Raw genomic sequence first — 23,209 nt, forward strand, 5'->3', positions numbered from 1 at the left:
AGGCCCCTTGAAATTGGCATAGGGAGGGGTGGGATAGGCCTGGAACAAAGATTTGAGGATTTGTGAATATGAGAAGCAGCAGTAGAAGATTTCTTCACTGCAGTCTTTTAAGATTCTGTTCAGTGGTTTGTGTGTGTTTCTTTTGTGGGGAGGGGTCTGGAGAAGCGCAGAGCAGACGCAGGGGTTCCCAGGTTCATTTGCTGCTAGACCTGCCAAGCATCTTCAGGGACACTGGCACACTGCACCTCTGGTCCAACCAACAACCTTCCCTTCAAGGCTCTTTTGTTCTTCCCAGAGACTGCGGAGTCTCCTCATCTGAATTAGCAAACCCCCTTCTCTCATGACCTCACCCCCACCCTTTAAAACTGTGTTGGAGCAAGAAGTGCAAAGCCCAACCGGCAGTATAAATTTGCATCCTCACGAATAGGCTCCAAGATGCAAGTTTAGGGCAGAGAAGAACCAGTTGAGAACGGGCGTGGAGTCAAAGGCAATCAGACATCACGGTCCCCCTCCTTGCTGCCTGTTTTGTGGAGGGGACTAGAAAAGGGGCCCCTGGTGAACCATTGAGTCATTTATAGGCTGATCTTAATGCCACCCCCAAGGAAGGAATGAATTCCTCCTCAGCACGCCCCAGGGAGAGAGTTTCTGTAACTTGAGTTTCTGCAGGCTTGTGCAGCCTGCCTGCCAGGAAGCCAGAGGGTCATCGTGAGTGAGCATGAGCCACGGGGGCTGCTGGGGATCGCAGCCGCCCTTCCTAAGCTTTCCCGGGGCTCGCTGAACTTACCATGAACTTGGAAAGTTTGCCTGGCAGGTTTTTTACTGACTCCTGATATTACAGTTTCAGCCTGAGAGAGGCAGGAGAAGAGGGGGCCTATGCTTTTAAGGACTGCCCTGCTGCACTTACGTCTGGCCAGGGGGTCCTCAGACACTGTTTCCTTTGGCAGTGGGCTGGGTCAGGTCACTTGGACTCCTTTCAAGTTCAAGGATCCGGAGAACAGCAGCCACTGCCTGCATCCCTTACTCAGGAAGGCAGGCCTGGGTTCTGCGGCGGCTTGCCTGACGAAGAACCAGACCTTCACTGGAAAGGTCATTTTGGTCTGAATGCACCATAACCTCGTCCTTTCCCCTGTCAAGTGGGATTTCATGCTGATTCAGCAATAAAGAAGAGACATCCTGTAGCCCTAGTTTTTGCTGACTCTGCTCATGTTGGAATTTATAGCTAGAGAAGCACCGGTGAAGAAAAACGCTTCTGTTCAGCCACTGGTGCAAATATGAGGATTTTGCCCACACCTGCCACTCTGGAGGGTACAGATGCTCCTGCCAAAAGAAGCAAGAACTGGTCTTGTAGGGAGTGATGGGAGGAGCTCACAGTCTCTCGGCTGAGCTGAGCGTGGAACTGAAAACCTTATGGATGTGCACAATACTATATGAGGAACAAGAATCCTAACCACGCGCCATGTTTTCCCTCTCTTGGGTGGGTAGGAAGGGCCCTGGGATTCTTTGTGCAGTGGTGAGATGGGCCAGGCAGTGTCATTTCAGCCCACAGAACCTTTGGTGTGGCCAGGTGGCGGGCGGTGGGGGGGTGGGGGTGCTTCCCTTTAAACGCAAGGGAGGAAAGCAGATTTTGCTGCTTATGCATCCTCTGGGAGGGGCGCTGAGCCCCACCAGGGCTGCAGGTGTGCTGGGGCATGAAGATAAAATTAGTTGTTTGGGAAAAGATGTCTGAGGTTTTGCAGGGCAGGCAGTGCCAATTAAAATCAGTTCATCAAGGGAGATACTTTTTGTCAGTCCAGAGGTTCCGACGTGAAGAGATGCGATGGTGGAGGAATATGGCTGAGTCCACAAGCGGCTCACAAAATCAGGTCATTACCTTGTCACCACGTCTGTGGGTTTAGGTACCCTGGAAACAGTCTGAAATGTGGCCACCTCAGGTGCCCATAGGAATATTAGAAATTGCCCCTGAGCCCAGGGAGGATCACCTCAGATGCTGTGCTTATCAACCTCAAGGATTGTGTTTAGTTTTCCGTAGAGCAGCTCCACTGAAGTCCTCCTCTCACCCGCCCCCTCCCCCAAATAGAATGGGGTGACTCAACAGAGGTTGAATATCTGCTCTGGGCTGGGTGCTGGGGATGCTGTGGTAGACAAGATCAGCCTCAGAATTTACAGGGACCAGTGCAGAATGAAAATGTGGGGCCCTGTTAGAAAAGGCAGTGTAAAAAGTGTCATTAAAATAACTAACACGTAAAACTCTTTCTTTTCTTCCATGGTCTGTCTACCTGTCACGGTGTTTTTATTTGCTGTTGAATGCCAAGCACCCTCAGATACAGAGCTCCGCACAGGGCATGGACAGTGATGACCCTCATAGGCTTCTTGGGGGGCTCAGCCTGCAACGTGGCAGAGACACGGCCACCAGCTGCTGGGTCCCCTTCCTGCCAGTCACCTGCCCAGTGCATTGCGTGTCACCCAAGGGAGGGGAGTTGAGCCAGGTGTCTCCCCACTGCTGGGGTCTATAGCCCTAATCCGCAGCAGACAGGAGAGCCTCAGGAGTATTGCAGTCTGCGTGCCAGGATGTGCTTGGCCCACTGAATGCACTGTGGTATGGCCAGCCCAGGGCAGGGACAGTCACTGCCATGCCCGGCCGCGAGATGCCACCAACACACACACGTGACTCCAACCCTCCCCTTGCCCAGTCCGTACCAAGGATGAGGTCAGCAGCAGAGGCAGGGAAAAGGAAGTCAGGCGGGGCCCCGGGGACAGGTCCAGAGTCTAGTCTCCAAGCTTTCGGCACATGCTCTGTGGCCCCATCACACTTCACTTACAAGATGAAAACTCTGAAGTATTGGAAAATTCATGACCGTAGCCACAGGGTAGTAAGCCCCAAGCATGGGAACTGTCTGAGTGTGTGAAGCCAGACCCTACAAGAATGAAAGAGAAACATAGTCAGAAAGATACCCATCCCTCCTCCCTCCCACTGAATGTAATTTCTGCTAAGGTGAGGGGAAAAAAAAAAAGACCAAGGCAGAGAAAGACCCAACAAGGTGAGACTGTTAGAGACAGAACACAGGCAACCTCTGGATAACAGATTATTTAAACTAAGACCCAGCTATGAAAGGTAGCAGCCTAGGGGAAAATGGGGAAGAAGGTTGTTGCAGGCAGAAAAACACAGTATGTGCAAAGTCCCTGGGGCCAGAAATTGCTTGGCTTGTTGCAGAAACTGATAGCAGATGCTGTGGCTGGGGCTTGAGGGTTGACAGGGGGAGCAGCTTGGGAGAAGGTGGGAAAGATATAAAGGAGTTTTTGGGGACAAGTTAATAAGCTCTCTTTCCTTAAACAGTACCTATGTCTTTGTACACCTCATTCTCTTGGGTTAATTCCTGCCTAAAAGTCTAAGCTTCTTCACCCCAAGGAGACCTTTAAGAAAAAAGTTTAGATTTTAGCTTGTTTCCTTCAAAGGGGGATTTCATCCAGTAACTATGTGTTGACAGTTAATCTGAAAATCAAACCATACTTCGTGCTTGTCATTTGCTCCCGTGAAATACACAACCTGAGTGTCTCCATCACAACCTTATTGAAAAGAGTTTATCTAAAATTGGGAGAATTCACTCTGCACTAGATAATCTGCTGTGGGTTATTTTTTTCTGCACACTGCTGTCAGATAAGAAGATGGTTTCTGGGGTTCTTATTAGGCAGTGTTTCTGGGAGGCCTTGCTTCTGTTGTGAAACGGCCTCAAAGGAGAATGATTTAAGCTGTGAGTGGTAAAAGGCCCCACTTCTGGCAGAGAGGGAGACATCATTGGGAAAATCAGACGGGTTTCAAAAATTGTCTGTACTTGCCTCCGACAGCGACACAGAAATTCTTATTCTTACACCAGAGCTGTTTTTCGACACTTAAAAAATTCAGAGTGTGAATGTTTTGGCTGCTTAATGGGGCATATTTGTTTTAGATTTGAAAAAATAAAAATAAAAAAGTTTTCAGCCAGAGAAGAAAACTTGAGAGTCGCTAGAGAGCAGAGCTCTGCAATGACCCAGACAGTGACAGCAATAATTAGCTGGGATCAGGTCCTTGTGATGTCTTCTTCCTATAGATGGTAAGGAAGTGATGAGTCCACGTCTCAGAAAACATAGGGAGGGAAGACAGCCTTCTCTTAGGCGTTGCACAGAGAATGTGTAAAATAACAATTTAGGTCCCTGTGCTACATTTTATTATTTAAGCACTTATTGTATTGGTGTTACTTTCCAGTGGTTAAAAAAATCGTGTGTGTATATGTTTTCCTTTTAAGAAAGAGCTTGACCTTCTAATGGAATTAGATAGTACTTAAATTTGGTTTAAAAGAAAACAATCTTTAAGACTGCATCTTGATTTCCAAAACTGAAATTGTCAGGAAACATCTCTCTAAATCTTGAAATATTGAACTTACTGGGAAAAAAAGTAAAGCCCAGTGACATTTCTCTCTCTCCCTTTCTAAAGTTAGTTCATATTGTAGAATTTTTATATTATGTTCACTATGAAAATCCATGTGGGAAAATTTTGAATGTTTACATGTTTTAATCAGTTTGGGGGAAGGATAGGACTGTAGTATAAAAAACAATGGCCACCAACTTTGGAGCAAAAGATGTTAAGCGGATGAGACATATTTAGTTTATAATAGATTTAAGGCTGGCCTTGGGTTGATTTATTCATATCTTTCCTTCAAACTATTTACCTTGCCTGATATGAAGTAAAACATGTCTGATGATCACGCTTAGATGTTACCCGTGCCAGTCTGCTCCTGGCAACTTCCCAAATAGTTACAAAACAAAATATCTCCTAGCTCTGGCCCTCAGCTGAGCCCGTGCTATACTGAGGAAACTTGCATGGACTAGATCAATTAAATGTGTGGCTTTTTCCTTCTCTGTTGTGTTTTTTTCCCCCCCCCCGCATTGTGGCAAAATATAACAATACCATTTTAACCATTTCTAAATGTTCAATGGTATTCATCACACTTACAGTGTGGTACAGCTATCATCACTGTTTATTTCCCAGACCGGCTCATTGCCCCCAAAACAGAAACTCTGTAACCCCCAAGTAAATGGATTGGTTTTCGTTGTTGTTTAGTTTAATAGGTTTGTCTCCAGTGTTTGGAAAATTGTATCAGTCAGCCGAATGATCTTTTGTCTCTCACCTCACGCTCCCCTCCAGCCTGTGAGTGCCTTGCCAGCGCTTTAGCCATGGAAATCCCCGTCTTGTATACTTGTGCCTGGGTTGTAATCCCACTCCTCCCATCAACAGGCTCTTACACAGGCCATAGAATTCGGAGTTATTGCCCATCGGAGTCAGATTCAAGCTGTTGACCTAGAAGCGAGCCATTCGCAGCCACCGGCATCTCCCAGACCCCACTTTCTGCTAATGTGCTTATTATTTTTCCGTTTCCCTCATCACACACGTCTGTCCTTGCCGTGTGCTGTTGCCCAGCTTCCTGTCAGCTTGATCCACTTACCTTCTGCTGATGAAGATAAAGTTTTTTTTTGCACAAAAGCGGCTCGGCCACGTCCCATGCTGTGTGTTGGCAAGGGCATTGGTAATAGCTTTAAAATTCACTTAAAGAAATTGGAAACAGTGAGTCATGTGTAATCATTGCCAGACATGTTGTTAATTACTTGATAGAGATGCTGCCTTTTGGTTGTAATTATAGGTTTTTATCATCCTTGCCTTGCCTGTAAGTTTTTCCAAATTTCCTTCTGAAGATTACAAGTGGAGACGGATAGGTTAGCACATATCAGATTATGTGCCAATTTCCCTGAAATTGACTTAACTTATTTAATTGTCATCCTTTGCACGCTGGCTATGTTTTTTTGAGAGCCTACATTAAAAAACCCATTTTTCATGGTCTCACTGCTTAAAATGAACAAACATTTACTGCTACCAGTAAGGTTGGACCTGACAAAGCTCTTGTTCAGGAGATTGTTGGACGATTAAAATACTACTACCCATTGTAAAATTAGAGCCTAATTTTTTGTGATGCAGTCTAACTATGCTTGACTTTGAAGCTGCCAGGCACTTAGTAGCCAAATACTGGTAGGAAAACTACTTCTCCCATGAAGGATCTGAGCAAGGAGCAATATCTGACCCATTAAAAAAAAAAAAAAAATTCCTTCTCTCATTGGTTTCAATTCCCTAACAGTCTCATTCTGCAAAGAGGTCAAGAGAGTTTGAGGAAAGTATTTCTCATTCCATGATGATGGTGTTGAAATTTTGATTGTCCAATTAAATAATTCTTCATTTTCCTTGTTTTTCAAGTCAGAAAACTGGTACCCCATAAAAAACTTATTTTCATCACCCATATATATCTGTTGGAAATTGGGTAAAGGAAGAAAGGTTAAAATATATGTCCCCGTCTGGCTTCATTTTCAGGTTAATTTCACTCCTTCTATTTTAATCTCATCTCACTTCCTCTGGGAGGTTTATGCTCCTCTTTCCAGGAGCCTCCCATTCTGCTTAGAGAGAAAGTTCAAGAGTCCTTTATCCCAGTTTCTTAGCCTTCCATATGCAAATACACCAGCTGAGGGTCTTGCTGAAGAGCAGATTCTGACTCACTCTGCAGAGGGACCTGACATTCTGAGTTTCTAACAATCTCGTGGATGCTGCTGCTCACCCTATTCCAGGGACCACACTGAACACAGCAAGATTCTACATTTCACTCCTTTCCAGGACCACACCTTTCTCCCCTTAGAAGTCCTGCCTCGTCTCTCTCTCCCATTTAATACCAGTCACCTTGAAAGAACCTACTTTCAGTCCCTGCTGTTTTTCCTAGCTTTCTGTATCACAGCCTGGCTTGTTCCCCCAGCCCTCTGCTGAAGCTCTTCCGACACATGACATTGAAGGGCCTTTCTGCCATCATATTCGGGACGTTCTGGCCTTACCTCATCCTGGGCCCTCCAGGGCATGTGAGCCACCGCTCCCCTTCACTGGAAAATGATTCTCTGACCTCCCCTGTCTCACACATGCTCTGAGCAGTCATGACTTAACTCCCAAATCAGCCATGCCCCCTCTCCAGAACCCAGATCGGGGTTACCACCTGTCTGTGGGACATCTCTATTCCAATGTCAGTGCACCTCAAACCTGGTGTTGTTGTTCAGTCACTAAGTTGTGTCCAACTCTGCGACCCCGTGAACTGCAGCACGCCAGGCTTCCCTGTCCTTCACCATCTCCCTGGGCTTGCTCAAACTCATGTCCATTGAGTCGGTGATGCCATCCGACCATCTCATCCTCTGTTGTCCCCTTCTCCTCCCGCCTTCAATCTTTCCCAGCATCAGGGTCTTTTCCAGTGAGTCAGCTCTTCACATCAGGTGGCCAGAGTCTTGGAGGTTCAGCTTCAGCAACAGTCCTTCCGGTGAATATTCAGGGTTGATTTCCTCCAGGACCTACGGTATATAAATCCACACTCTTCCTGTGTGCTGTCCTCCTCGTCTCCCCAGTCTGTACATCAGCATCATCCACCTAGTTGCTCAAGCTGAAGTCTTGGTGATATTCTGGACTCTCCTTGCCCACCTGCCTGTCAGTTCCCGCCGGTTCTAACTTAGTATTGTCTCTGTGTCCCTCCCCTACTCTGCATGTGCAGCCCCAACCGCACAGTTACCTTTCCATGGCTGTTTTACTTTTTTTTTTTTTTTTTTTAATTTTTTTTTTTTTAGTTTTTTATTTTTTAAATTTTAAAATCTTTAATTGTTACATGCGTTCCCAAACATGAGCCCCCCTCCCACCTCCCTCCCCAGAACATCTTTCTGGGTCATCCCCATGCACCAGCCCCAAGCATGCTGCATCCTGCGTCAGACATAGACTGGCGATTCAATTCACATGATAGTATACATGTTAGAATGTCATTCTCCCAAATCATCCCACCCTCTCCCTCTCCCTCTGAGTCCAAAAGTCTGTTATACACATCTGTGTCTCTTTCCCTGTCTTGCATACAGGGTCGTCATTGCCATCTTCCTAAATTCCATATATATGTGTTAGTATACTGTATTGGTGTTTTTCTTTCTGGCTTACTTCACTCTGTATAATCGGCTCCAGTTTCATCCATCTCATCAGAACTGATTCAAATGAATTCTTTTTAACGGCTGAGTAATACTCCATTGTGTATATGTACCACAGCTTTCTTATCCGTTCATCTGCTGATGGACATCTAGGTTGTTTCCATGTCCTGGCTATTATAAACAGTGCTGCGATGAACATTGGGGTACATGTGTCTCTTTCAATTCTGGTTTCCTCGGTGTGTATGCCCAGAAGTGGGATTGCTGGGTCATAAGGTAGTTCTATTTGCAATTTTTTAAGGAATCTCCACACTGTTATCCATAGTGGCTGTACTAGTTTGCATTCCCACCAACAGTGTAGGAGGGTTCCCTTTTCTCCACACCCTCTCCAGCATTTATTGCTTGCAGATTTTTGGATCGCAGCCATTCTGACTGGTGTGAAGTGGTACCTCAAAAATATGGAACGCTTCACGAATTTGCGTGTCATCCTTGCGCAGGGGCCATGCTAATCTTCTCTGTATCGTTCCAATTTTAGTATATGTGCTGCCGAAGCGAGCACATCCATGGCTGTTTTACTTCCTTCCTGTTTCCTCCCTCCCTTCTGTGTCTTCTTCCAATTCTTAAAAAAAAATTTTTTTTTGATTACCATGCAGTTGGTCAGAAAGTTCATTCAGGGTTTTAACAGAAAAAAAAAAAACCCAGTTTGGCCAACCCAGTACCTCCAAGCACTAAAATTTGTCCAAAATTCTTACCTGATATATCATTTCCATATGGAGAAAAACTCTGCTGGTTGCCAAATAGTGCCAGTTACTTAACCTGGCCTCTCAGGCTTCTTCCCAGCCTCTCCCAGCCCCCGGTTCCCCATCTGGCCTGGTCTCACCCCAGCCTTACACAGTAGCCATCCTGTGTCCCAAATGCATCAAGGACATCCTGCTTCCTGCCTTTGCAGCCACTGTCTTCTCCATCTGAGATGCCCTCCCTCTCCTTGTCAATGAAATCCAGCTCATCTTTTAACCCATGGAGTTGCGTGCTTCATCCTTAGAAAAGGGAGTCAGAGATGGACTCTGTCCATCTGCCAAAAACAAATCAGGGAAAAACAAAAGCAGAGAGCGTTTCACAGACACCTTGACGCCTCTTGAGCATCTGTGGGTCATAATTCACAAACACCATTTGCCAGTACCTTTTCCATCAAATTCTTGATTAGACTATTGTTCTAGGTCAGTAGTTCCCCATAATTAGTAGACACCATTGTATTTGTAGCTTCATCCTAAAGCCTTCTACACAGTGCTTCTGTAAGGCTCTGTGTTTTGGATAACATGATCATCAAGCTTCTCACTCTCACTTTATGCCATATGCAATTAACTTATATCACCTCCACATTTACCTTAAAGAATAGGTATGTATTGGCTTAATTACATGGCATCTACATTGCCCAGACAAGAGATAGTGACAGGAAGCTTGAAATATACCATTATGATAGCTGGCATGATAGCATCTGGTGAACTAAAAGTAAATTTCTCCTACTCTGTAAACACTTCAGCACCATGAATCCAGGGCACATTTCTTCCCTGGGACAACCGACAGCGCGGTGAAGACACAGTTGACAGAGCATCCTGCTTGGTGAAGTGCATGGAGCTGAAATGCTTTATGCTAACTACTCTTTCTTGCATCTTCATTATGTTGACTGTACAGGGGAAAAATGTGAGTTCCAGAAAGCGCAACTCTCCGGTTTCTTATGGACTGCTTCAAAATGAAACTCTTCCCTGAATCCTGGTAGATTTTTCTTGGTGACTTTCTCCCTTTGGAGTGCTTTGATCAGCCATTGAGATACCTAATATTTCTATGACAGTCACAGCCATCTTTTCATGTGTAGTTGGCCCTCCCTGAAGTAGAGAGAAAGTTCTATATTCTACTCCAGAGTTTGATGCAAAGGCCAGGGGTGCATGTCCATTGTCTTCTCTTCTTTGACTCTGGAGAGCTTAATTTACTCAAAAATAAGACACCATCAGTTTCAGTTCCCTAAGACTCATGGTATCCAAAGAAAAATCATGTAAATGTATTGAGGAAAGGTGAAAGATGCTGGATTGATCCAGGGCATGTATTAATAGAACAGCTTCTGAATCTGTTATGCAGAAAGACAGGATGTAGTCTATCCTCAGAAACACTGTGGGCTCCAGACCCCTTAAATGCTGTATTATGATGACATGGTATCTGCTGGCAACCCAGGGTCCTCTTATCTTACTGTTGAAGGACTTCCCAGACTAGCCCCATGAGCATCCTACAACCCAGCCTCACTCCCTGGAGTGTTCAGGTACTTAACTGAGTTTTCTCAGGACAATCCCCAAGTTGACAAGCTTTCCGTTAGTATTCCATGAGTACTTTAGGGCACATGTTATGAAAAAAGAGTTGAAGACTGTTGGAGATGTTATTTTTTAAAATCTCAAATGCCTTAAGGAAGTGGATGGTGAATGTGTGATTTGGCCATTGTAACACAGACTAGATGAATGATGGCCAGCGCTGAGGCAAACGGGAAAGGGTATATCCTTGTAAAGTTGTCACCTATTTTTTTTTTTTTATGAGAATGAAGAATTGAGACTCTCTAATGGATTAGTCTCCAGTGACTTCCAGCTTCGTCTCCCTTTCTGATGACTTGCCTCACAGGATGAGTCAAGAGTTCTGAAATCCAGCATTGTGACTTAAAATGTATATTCTCTTGAAAATAGAGTTGTAACAATCTAATAAACTAGATCTAGGATGGTATTGATATAATAGCTCTTGAGATAGATTATGAGTCTGCTGAAGTTAAATACAGAGACATTTCTATGAAAAAGGAGCCTAAGAAGTGAGCTTGCTCTTCTGTGTTCCCATCCCATACCTGTGCCAGGCATGACTCATCAATACCTGCCCCAGGCATGACTCATCAATCCATCATCACCTTCTCCTCAGAGCCCCCTTTCAGTCACTGCCATTCCATCAGAGATGCCCTTACGTTGAAAACGTTTTGCTATGCTTGTATGATAGAATACTGGGCTGGGATTCGAAAAGACACTTGTGCATAGTCCTGAGACTGCCACTGGCTGACTTTGTGGTTTTGGTGAAATCTTTTACACTTTTCACAGGCCTTTCTGTTCGGCTCTATAAAGTGAGTAACGTGGATTGGATAATCTCTGATACCCCTTACTTTATAAAAATGGCACTGTAAATTTTATGAACAACATGTTTGTAAATTTGAATGTGTTACTCCATTTTTTTCAAGGGTAAGAAATAAGAATGGGCAGTTTGCTGCTCATGAGGTCATTGGGTGTCTCTGTGTCCAGCTCTTTGTCTTGTTGGAGGTAGACTCCTATCAAGCAAAGTTGTCTGTCTCTTTGTTCTTTGCTATTTTTAGATAAGAGGAGGAGATTATTCTCCAAAGTGATATACTCCAGGGTGGACGCTATATTGTTTAACCTCTGGCACATGTAATCACTACACATAGCCTTGGGTTAGAGGGTTCAGAAGCCCGGAAGAAGCCCTGTACAAACAGGAGCTCTGTGTGCCTAGTGGTGAACAGCGCAGGTAGCAAGGGCATGCCAGACAGAGGCCAGATTCTAGCTCTGCCGCCTGCAGTTGTGACCTTGGACAAGTCACTTGCCCAAACCCCATTACCGAGCTATAAATCAAGAATAATACCAATCTAGAGATTATAATATTAAGTGAAGTTAATCAGAGAGTGACAAATATCATATGGTATATTTATAGATGGAATCTAAAAAAAAAGATACAAATAAGCTTATTTAAAAACAGAAATAGACTCACAGACAGAAAACAGAATTACACTTACCAAAGAGGAAGGGAAGAAGGAATAAATTAGGAATTTGGGATTGACAGATACACACTACTATATATAAAGTAAATAAATAAGCTAGGAACTACTGTATAGTGGAGGGAGCTGTATTCAATATATAGTAATAACCTATAATGGAAGAGAATCTGAAAAAGGTTATATGTGTGCGTATATATATATATATATATGCACACACACAGAAAACTGAATCACTTTGCTGTAGGCTCAAAACTACCCCAACACTATAAAAATACTTCAAGTAAAAGAAAAAGAATAATATGAGTACCTGATTCACAGAAGTGTTAGAAGTGAGATAGCACATGTACAGAAGCAGTTAGTAACCCCAGGAAAGTGAGGTACGGAAGCTGCTTGTCCTCTCTTCGTGATGAGGGAGAAAAGATGCAGGATGTGAGTGAGGAAAGCATTGCGTGTCCTGGGGCAGCAGCCTCTAGAAACACCCTGCGTCGGGAGGAGGACGGTAGGTCTTTAGGCGGATGCCTTGTCCGGTTGTGCTCTTGTGCCAGGGGCTGGGGGGTGGGGCGCAGATGGACGGAGGAACAGCCATCCCCAAAGGACCGCAGGCAGTGCAGTGGGAGAGATGGAGAAATACCACCATCCTTCTCTCTGAACCAAGTGCCTTGCAGAGACCAGAATCGTGGGCCAAGGTCCTGGGAGAGCCTTCCAGTTGCCCTTGAGAAGCTGAGGAGGTTCCTGGAAAGAAGAGAGGGTACATAAGAACGAGTTCTGTTCTGAGATCGTGTTCATACGTCCAGTTTGTTTGTAGGTCCAGCCAAGTTAGCCAAGGTACCCAACTAACACAGTCGGCTCCTTAGCACTGCACTGTAATAGGTTTATAATATTTTTCACACCAATACTACATCACAAACATACACACAAAACATTTTTAATCTTAGATAACACTGCCTTGAAAAGTACAGTAGTACAGTACAACAGCTGGCATACAGGGGGCTGGCATCAAGTGAGCAGACTAGAAGAGCTTCCGGCTGGAGGAGGGAGAGGAGGTGGGAGATGGTAGAGCTGAAGGACCGTCGGCAACAGGAGAAGGAGGGCAAGCTGCGGTTTCCCTCACGCCTGACGTTGATGGCACACACGTTCACATCTTTGAAAGGTCACAACTTGGAGACTATAGGGGACTTACTGTAAGCTGCCAGCGTGGTTTAGAGGAGAACTGGACAACAGGAAGTCGCATTACCACTGGGGAGGCTGAGCAGAGAGCCCGCGTATGCTGAGGACTGAAAGCTGGAGCCAGCATTGCCTGCAGCTTGAACTGACACCATTTCAGCAGAGGCAGGGTGGGAGGGCCGAGGGGGCTGTAGGAGGCACTGGCTGGCAGAGGGCTCGCTCCCCTGCTCAGCCCCGGGAGGCTGGCAGCCTTCCACAGTTGAGAGCACTGTTGGCTGCAGTTTTGACCACAGTGGCTACAGCCCTTTCAGACCTCAGGCTGGCCTTCATGCTGCAGTGGTTTCAGGGTCAGGATGCTCTCTGATGGGCAGTCACCACGGCCAGGGGCAGACGCAGGTCGTCTGGTGAGGGCGAGTATTAATAGAGTTATTTTAGTGAGACCCTGGCCTCAGGTCTTACCCTGAGGATGGTGGTTGGAACTGCTCCGTAATTGGATTGCCACCAATAACATCCCATTACAAACAACAGGGTTTATTGGAACACCTAGTGCCAGCATCTCTGTTGGAAACTGAGCCATGCACGAGTCTGCTCCTCACACTTTAACCTGATTTCCACCTCTTCCTCCCATCATCTCCCCCTCCCTCTCAGTCTGTCCCTCTTGTGCTGCCAAACAGCGAGGTATGAATCTCAGCTCTTGTGTCTCAGTGGATATGTGAGCGCCTCTGACATTTGTGAATATTGAGTTGAGCTTCCCACACCGTGAGCTGGGAGCCTGGGCAGGAGGGGGGAGAGGCGTTGCTTGGGGGTGTTCCATCCCCAACTGGTGATGCTAGTTGAGGAGTGGGGAGGGAAAGGGCTGGCCCTTGGGGTCCAAGCTCTCCTCACTGAGACCGTTTTGAAGCACTCCTGGTGGCCATACAAACAGGGCCCCGCCTCTCAGGCTGAGCCCACACAAGGATTGGGTTTGAGTGATTCCAACAGGTTCTGCTCTGGGCTGCATACAGCAGGCTGGAGGGGGATGGCTCCCTCTGGAGTTCTCGGGGAATTGTTGGCTGAAGCCCAGCAATGGAACAGCAGTGGAAAAAGGCCTGACTGCATCAGCTGGGGAAAAGTGCATGCTGGGGAAAAGGAGCCCCTCCACGATGGAGAGGCTCCCACTCAGGGGTGGGTTCTGCTCATTGCTCCCTTCCCCATTTGAAAACACTGGTAAACTGAAGGAACTGAGTTTCTCCTCCTTGGAGGCCAAAAGAACATCAGTGCTCCGAGTGGCAGTTTTATTCAGTGTTGCTGCATTGCTTTCACTGAGGATGTTAGTATCATGAAGAAATGAGATCTGAAAAATCCAGGGTCTGTTTCAAGCTGCCTGAGCTCAAAGGAGCAGAGAACTCTTAAAGGTAGAATAAGATTCAGGCCACATTCTGTCATTGCACGAATGCTGACGATAAGTAAGTTTCCACAGTGAAGTGATGTTCATTCTGTGGTGAATTACATAGTCTAAGGTTCTACTCTGGGGACGACAGTGATACGTGGATGAATCAATTCTATAAGACTTCGTCAAAATGTGATTTTTGAAACAGTGTCAGCAGGCAGTTTTTATTAATACCTATTAATCTTATAGAGTTAATAACCGCACCTGGGACGCACTGAAGCAAAAAGGCTACCTGGGCCAGAGGACTGGCCCTCTCTCTGACTATGATAATCCTCCCACTACTGGCGAACTCAGTAACAAAAACTCTTTAAGTTACAGTTCCTCTACAGGTTCAGGATGTAGCCAGAGGAATGCACATTCACTTCTGTCTGCTTTGATTTCATCTTAAAGAGAACCATGATTTAGTGTCTCACGGCAACAGTTAGTCAATTCTCTGCTCTACATGCCATTGATATTCAGTAACTGTTTACGCCAAATAAAAACCTTGATTCCTTACAGGCTTTTTTTGGTAATTCCTTGCTTTCATTATTTTTTAATATTTGAGAGTACTTTTAGAGAATTAGGAAATACCATCAGCTCAGTCAGCTTCCCATATGAAGGGGGATGTGAATAATCCAAGATCATGGTTAATCTAAGATTGTAAACAATCGAGGAATTATTTACCTTTGTTTTTAGCGTGCATCTTCTCTTGTCCTCTCTTCTCCTTTTATTTTAAATTTTGCTGAAGGATAGTTGATATACAGTGTTGTATTAATTTCTGCTGTACAGCAAAGTGGCTCAGTTATATATATCTATATCCTTTTTCATATTCTTTTCCATTATGGTTTATCACAGGATAGTGAATATTTTATAGCACAGTTCCCTGTGTTGTTTATTGACTCTGTATATACTAGTGTGTATCTGCTAATCCCAAACTCCCACTCCATCCCTCTGCCTCCCTCCTTCCCCTTGGCAACCACAAGTTTGTTCTCTGTGATTATTTACTCAGCTATGAAAATAATGAAATAATGCCTTGTGCAGCAATAGCGATGGACCTAGAAATGATCATACTAAGCAAAGTAAGTCAGAAAAAGACAAATACTATATGATATGACTTATATGCAGAATCTAAAATGTGATGCAAATGGACATATCCATGGAAGAGAGACAGACTCACAGAAATGGAGAATAGCTTTTTATTTTGTTAATTGAAGGCTGTTCTGTCAGAAGAAACCTCTTAGGTTAAGAATATGAGCCTTGATATAAGAGAGTCTCATGTTTGCTACTTCTCAGCTGTATGGGCTAGAACAAAGTACTTTGCTTGCTCAGCGTTGATTCCTCTCTAGCAGGAATAATAATAGTCTTCACAGCTGACATTTAGTAAGTGCTTACTGTGTGTCAGCCACCGTTCGAAGGGTTTTGTTGTCGTTTTCATTCAATAACTCATGTCTACTCTTGGCGACCCCAGGGTAGCCTACCAAGCTCCTCTATCCAGGCAAGAAATCTCCCGGGCAAGAATATTGGAGTGGGTTGCCATGCCCTCCTCCAAGGGATCTTCCCAACCCAGGGATAGAACCTCCGTCTCCTGCGTCTCCTGCATCATTAGCAAGCAGATTCTTTATCACTGAACCGCCTGGGAAATCTGAGCAAATACATACGAAGATGGGTCCCAGTGGTTGGCTTCTGCCTGAATGCTGGGTCAGCTGTGCCTGCATGCTAAGACACTTCAATTGTGTCTGACTCTTTGCAACCCCATGGGCTGTAACCTGCCAGTCCCCTCTGTCCATGGAGTTCTCCTGGCAAGAATACTGGAGTGGGTTGCCATTTGCTTCTCCCGGGGATCTTCCCAACCCAGGGCTCAAACCCACATCTCCTGCACTGGCTGGCAGATTCTTTACTACTGAGCCACAAGGAAAGCCCTAAATACTTTGCATATCCCTGAATCCTCATTGTACCCCTATAAGGTACACCTGGGAATAATAAAATGGGACCTGTGTAATAGGATGTGATGTACTGTTAGGTCAGATTGTTCATGAAAAACATTCTGCATGCTGTCTGGAAATGGTGGTTGTAATAATTATCTATTGCTGTGTAACAGATTACCCCAAATGTAGTGTTTTAATAAAAACCAAAAACTGATTATCTCACAGTTTCTGAGAGTCAAGAAATTGGGGGGGAAACTAAGTTAGGTGTTTCTGGTTCAAGGACTCCATTGAAATGGGAGTCTAGATGCCAGCCTGCACTGTGGTCATCTGAGGCCTTAGCTGAGGGTCCGTGCCCATGGTGGTCCACTCACTGGGCTGTAGCTGAAGCTGTCTTGGGTCTTCACTGGCTGTGGGCAGGAGACCTCAGCCCCTCAGCATTTGGGCTTCTCCAGAAGGCTGCTCAGGACTTGCCAGTTGACTTCCCCCAGAGCAGATGATCCTGGAGAAAGAAATGGCGACCCACTCCAGTATTCTTGCCTGGAGAATCCCAGGAACAGAGGAGCCTGGTGGGCTGCCTTCTGCGGGGTCTCACAGAGTCGAACACGACTGAAGCAACTTAGCAGCAGCAGAGCAAACGATCAAAAAAGAGAAAGAGGGAACGTGAGCAAGATGGAAGCTACGGTTTCCTGGCAGAGACATATCATCACTTCTACCAACTTCTGTGAGTCACACAAAACACCTTCACCACCACGTGCGAAGGCACTACCCAGGGGCGTAAATACTGGGAGACAGGGCCTGAGTGGGGCCGTCTTGGAGGCGGACTGCCTCCGTGGTATTTGTGTATTGCTAACTACTACACTGAATCACTTGCCCAACCATGAAGGCGGCAAGGTGACTAGACACTCTAGGAAAACTTCTCTGGAATAAGGATTTACCAGTGAAAGACAACCAACTTGACCATTCAGTATGAGTCCATTGTTCAGCGCGCCCAGCATGCATGTACAGGGAGTGTTCTCCGTGACTTTATTTGCATACCCAGAGATGGTGCCAGATGCTTGTGCTGGTCCCTCTGAGGTCTGTTCTTTCTGGCTTTTATTTTAATATTCTGGTGCATATTTTTTTTTGATCTCCCTCCACTGCAGGCACAGCTAATCTTATACTCAGTTCTAAAAGTATATAGCAACCCCTAGCTAAAGGTTCATTTCATTACAAACTGGCTGAAGGCAGTGAATTTATATTCAATCACCAGTCTTGAATTACCCCCCCACACACAATTTTCTGGGGACGGATTCACTGCAGTATTCCCTTAAATGGATTTTTTGGCCTTTCTCTCAGGCCCACATTTGACATTTTCTCAAGAATGTTTATTTTTTAATTTACAACTTTGAGAGGTTTATTTTATAAGATAGGTTTTATGCAACAAAATATAATGGGTTCAGAGCAGGGGAAAACCCTGTGAATTTGAAATTGACTGCCATGAGGAGGAATTATTCATTTCATTTGTAGGAGAAAAATGACAGCTCACATGAAAGGAGAAAGGTTTCAGGTCTCAATTCGCAGATGGAACCAATCACCTTTCCTAAGTCAGCGCACTTGGAGTTTTGTATTTGCCGCAGATATCTATTTGGGAGACTCTGGGAGGGTGTGATTAGGGTGTGAGCTCTTGGTGGAGGATTTCACAGAGTCCACTTGGCTAAAGGGGCCTTTTGAATTAAAGCAAAAGAAGAGGAAGGCCCTTACCTCCTCAGGACATCAGAGCCTGCAGTCAGATGGGCAGGCGTGTCTTAATTCTCTTTCTTCTTGCTGGGGCTCGTGATCCCTTCTATCTCACCCAAAGATGCTTGGCTACTTGATGCTGGCTCCCTCTAATAACATAATGGTGAAATATTAACTTATCAAAGTGCTGGAAGCTGGAATAACTATTCTGCCCAGACTCTTTGAGCAGAAGGGACCGGAAACATCGGCAGGCTCCCATTTTTCACCCTCACACCCCACATCACTCCATTAATTTCCAGGCATCGCCCTTCATTAGCGACCCCGTGGCTGAAGGACTGTGTTATGAGGCTGCAGGGTCATGAACTGCACCATCTACCCCTTGGTTCATTTCACAGCTTGCTCCCCTCTTAATGCCTCACGGCTCATTTTCCCCCCTTCACTTGGCGAGAGGGACCTTTCCCAGGGCTTGAAATGGATGGGTCTCCCGCTGGTCCTCTGTTGTTTAATGCCTCTCTATTCTCTAAGCTTAAACACACACCCTGTCACAGAAGAGCAGCACTTTCTCTGTGCTCCCACCACAAGTCAAGTTTGGATTGCAGAGAAATTATGGGGCTGCAGTGCTTCAACATAGGCAGTTTTTCAATGAAGATGGAACATGAGAAGATGGCCTTATTTTTCAGTACATTTACTCTCATGGGTAAACCCCATGGTGGAAGATAGTGTTTGGCGAGTTTAATCTGCTCTGCCTTTTTTCATAAATGAGGTTTAATTATGAGATGAGTGTGTGTGTTTTCCCACTGAACACCATGGTTAGCAGTCGGCCTTAGAAAATCTCGTGTGTGTGAAAGAAACTTCCAAAGCTGATAAAAGCAGGGACAAGAGGGCACACCTGCTAAGCGCTGGGATTTCTCCCATCTGTCTGGGTGATAAGCTGTGTTACTTTTGCCCTTCTCTGCTGATCAGCAGGCTGGGGAAGACCATAACAACGTCTAAAAGAGCCTACTAAGGTAGCAGGGGAGCAGAAGTAAGGTATGTTTTCCTATGAAAGAGGATTTCAGAAACCCTGAGGAGACACAGTAGGATTGTGGTAAAGAACATGAACTTGAGAGCCAGGCAAGCTTGGGTTTGAATCCAGGCTCTAGTGCTTAGCAGATGTGTGACTGCGCTGTGCTCAGTCATGTCCCACTCTTTGCGACCCCATGGACTATAGCCTACCAGCCTCCTCTGTCCATGGGATTTCCCAGGCAAGAATACCGAGGCAGGTTGCTATCCCCTATCTCCAGGGGATATTCGTGACCCAGGGATGGAACCTGCATCTCTTGCATTGGAAGGCAGATTCTTTACCACTAACGCCACTTGGGAAGATGTGCGACCAGGCTATGAAAAATCACAGCAAGTCCCCTACTTAGGAACCTTCAAGTTGCAAACTTTCGAAGATGTGAACATGGGTTTGCATGTCCAGTCACATAAGTGAGTTCACATGTCTGTTATTTATTGTCACATGTGAGCATCCTCTATAAGTGGTTGTGCTGTTGTTTACTGTATGGAGTACAGTCATGCAGTATCTTTATTTCAAGGCCAGGATCTCTGGAAGAAACATAAAAGGAAGAGTGATGTAGCTGGCACTTTTCAAGGTACTATGCTACTGCTAAGTCACTTCAGTCGTGTCCGACTCTGTGCGACCCCATAGACGGCAGCCCACCAGGCTCCCCGTCCCTGGGATTCTCCAGGCAAGAACACTGAAGTGGGTTGCCAGTTCCTTCTCCAATGCAAGAAAGTGAAAAGTGAAAATTGTGTCCGACCCTCAGCGACCCCATGGACTGCAGCCTTCCAGGCTCCTCCATCCATGGGATTTTCCAGGCAAGAGTACTGGAGTGGGGTGTCATTGCCTTCTCCATCAAGGTACTATACTGTGAGATTAAAAATGTTTCCTGTATTTCTGTGTTTGTAACGTATTATTGGTGTAAAAAGTGTTAGAAACCTATTGCAATACAGTACTGTGTAGCCCACTGTGTTAGCTGGGGCCTTGGCTAAGTTCATAGGACTTAAAAACAAATTGGACTTATGATGCACTCTTGCAGTTGGACCCGTTCATATGTAGGGGCCTTACAGAACCCATTCATATGTACTGTCCCTTAAACACTCAGGCGCTTCAAATGGCAAGGTTGATTCTGTCACATGGTTTCCGAACGTCAGGAGCCCAGAGTGGCTTAAGTTCTCAGTGGCTCTGGTTTGGGGTCTCTCTGCAGGGGTTGCAGACATCTGAGGCTCTGCTGGGTTCGAAGATTCCCCTTCTGAGTTCATAACTATGGCTGTTGGCAAGAAGCCTCAGTTCTTTACCACGTAGGTCTGCTCATGACACTGTAACTGGCTATCCTGAGAGCAGGGAATTCAAGAAAGAGAGCGCACTGCAGACGGAAGCCTTGGTATCTTTTCTACTTGAATCTCAGAGTGACCTCCGGGCGCTTCGGAACCATTCTGTCGGTCTCACCAACCAGTAGCAGCACGTTGTAAGCGAGGATCACAAGACTCTGAGGACCACACAGACTCCACCAAGCTCCAGGCCATCACACCCAGCCGAGTTACTTAACTTCTCCAAGCCTCCATTTCTCCTTCTCTAAAATGAAAAGTAGTACGTCCTTCCAGTGATTTTAGTGAGTACTGGAAACTTCCAATGATTTAGTGAGTACTGGAAACTTCCAATGATTTAGTGAGTACTAGAAACTTCCAGTGATTTAATGAGTACTAGAGACCATCTCCATTTATCCAGCCCTTTGAGGATCTTTGGCCCTTCTTCTTTGAATAAAGTTCATGTGCACACATCCAAGTTTGCATGGGATTTTTGTGAGTTTTCCACCTCCCATCTTTTCACTCCAGGTAAATCAAGTGAATCTTCTTAAAAAGAGAAAGAATGCAATAAAGGCCCTTTTCAATGCATATTTTTATCTGAAGCGAACAGCAATTTTGTGTACCTTGTATACATCAAACCATCGTTTACACACCTACATGTATTAGACTTTTGGTGTTTTTGACAACTTCCTTGCTGCTCCAGCTTTCTAAACGATGCCAGCTACCCATAATTTGTTTTTCTCCACCATGATGTAATCATTAAGTTGCTGTAATGAAGATTGAAGGTTTAATAATGGGAAGTGTTACAAATTCCAATTTAATCATTCCTAAATTGATTAGTGACTTTCCCCAAATGCCTAGCCGTGGAAAACCAGAGGGCTAAAGTAGACAGAGTGCTGTGGTCTGAGTTTGATAAATGGCGCTTTGGTGCAGCTGTAATTGAGTTATTGAATTTACTCCTTTTCCAAATGATGTTTGCATCGTCTCAGCCATATGTGTGGAGGGCCAGAGAAAGGTCATTAGAAGCTTCAGACCGAGGGCACGCATGGGTTACAGCGGTTTTGAACAGCACCATCGAGGTTAGTCAATTAGAACAAACACCCAGGGCAGCCCATCCCCTAGCCTCATGCTACAGAGCGGTCAGCAGCAGAATCCCAAAGGCCCATTTAAAAGAGTCTGAAGATGCTGTAAGTAAATGTCTACTCTTGGCCGCGGGCTATTTAGCCCCTGACAAATGACGTGGGCGAGCCCCTGCGGGCGGATTTGAAGGAAAGGACACCTATAAACAAAAGCTGGCGCTAGCAGCTGTGACCAAGGCAGAACTGAAACCACCCAGTAGCAGCACCCGCCTCGCCCACCAGACAGGAGCTGTGTCGATTTCTGCACTGCTTCCTGCTGCTGGGAGTGAGCTGTCTAACTCCCCACCTAGATTTTGCTCCTCAGCCATCTCTCAAAGACAATAGATCAGCATTAGACATCAAGAAGTTATTTTTCACAATTTATTTTTTAATTTTGTTTTAATTGGAGGATAATTACTGTCTACTGTTGTGGTGGTTTCTGCCATCCATCAGCATGAATCGAGCATAGGCATGTGTGTCCCTTCCCTCCCGAACCCCCTCCTCCTCCCTCTGCACCCCATCCTTCCAGGCTGTCGCAGAGACTGGCTTTGGGCTCCCCCCCATCATACACATCAGACTCCCACAGGAAGCTTTGAGAAAAGTTTTTTTGTGTGCTTTTCCTTCGCTGCAGCCTGCTAACGCATCCCCATTTTTGGCCCACATTCCAGAGGGTGTACAACATAAATGTCCCCTATGTTTCTGTGTTTTGTAAATAGTGTTTCTTTTTTCTCTGAACCTATTTATATGCAGTTTTACTCTGAGATTCGATCTTTACAGATCCCTTAGAATTTATGTGTATAAACCCTTTGAGATCTTAGGGGCAAAAGCGAGGAGGCTGTTCTGCCTGAGACTTGGAGAAACACCATAAGGAGGTGGATAAAAGAGGTCTCAGGGAGCAGCTCGTGACAGACAGCAAGGGAGTCCCAGCCTCCTTGAGAGCAAAGCCAGGGAGAAGGCTGACCAGGGCCCCGCTGCCAGCTGGCACAGTGAGGGCTCTGTGACTTCGTGGCTGTGGGCCAAAACATCCATATGGCAAACACAGCCCAGTGATGAGCCACCCCAGAAAACTCGGACTGCTTTCCACTCATATGAGTACAGTATTCTAGAAGCCCCCCTGAACACACACCAAATGCATTTCCCCAACTCTGCCAGTGGATTAATTTACGAAATATAGACACTCTATTAAATAGTTTCCCAGGGCTGCCGTAATATTTGTTTCCTTTATCCATTAAGTCACAAACTGGGTGACTTAGAAAAGAGACAGTCATTGACTCAAAGTTCTGCAGGCTGTTAGTCAGAAATCTAGGTGTTAGCAGGGCCACCACGCTCCCTCTGAGAAAACTGTAGACAGATCCATCCTTTGCTCTCCTGGTTTCTGATGGTTGGCTGTAGTCTTTGCATTGCTCAGCTTATAGAAGCATCAGTCCAGTCCTCTGTCTTTGCAAGGCATTCTCCCTGTGTCTCTTTGTATCATCTTCCCTCTTTGTCAGAATTTCCCCTTTTTATAAGGACACCAGTCATATTGGATGAGGGTCCACTCCGGTGACCTCATTTTAACTTGATGACCTCTAGTACAATCTTCTTTCCAACTAAGGTCACATCCTCAGGGACTTGAGATTAGGACTTTACCCTAATCTTTTTTAGGGAACCCATTTCAACCTCTTATAGCTATTAAGTTTAAAAAATTACGAAAGAAAATCTAACTTCTTTTTAT

At 45.5% G+C, this 23,209-nt stretch overlaps 1 protein-coding gene and 1 non-coding gene across 2 annotated transcripts in view; one reads left to right on the forward strand and one right to left on the reverse strand.

Annotated features, from left to right (window-relative positions):
- PDZRN3 (PDZ domain containing ring finger 3) overlaps positions 1–23,209 on the forward strand; it is a 269,039-nt gene that overhangs the window by 153,960 nt on the left and 91,870 nt on the right. The window lies entirely within an intron of this gene.
- On the reverse strand, positions 8,463–8,569 carry LOC138424932 (U6 spliceosomal RNA). The gene has a single exon (XR_011251027.1). It is a non-coding gene; the product is annotated as a U6 spliceosomal RNA (small nuclear RNA).

The sequence above is a fragment of the Ovis canadensis genome, chromosome 19 (genome assembly GCF_042477335.2).
Source record: "Ovis canadensis isolate MfBH-ARS-UI-01 breed Bighorn chromosome 19, ARS-UI_OviCan_v2, whole genome shotgun sequence".
NCBI lineage: Eukaryota > Metazoa > Chordata > Mammalia > Artiodactyla > Bovidae > Ovis > Ovis canadensis.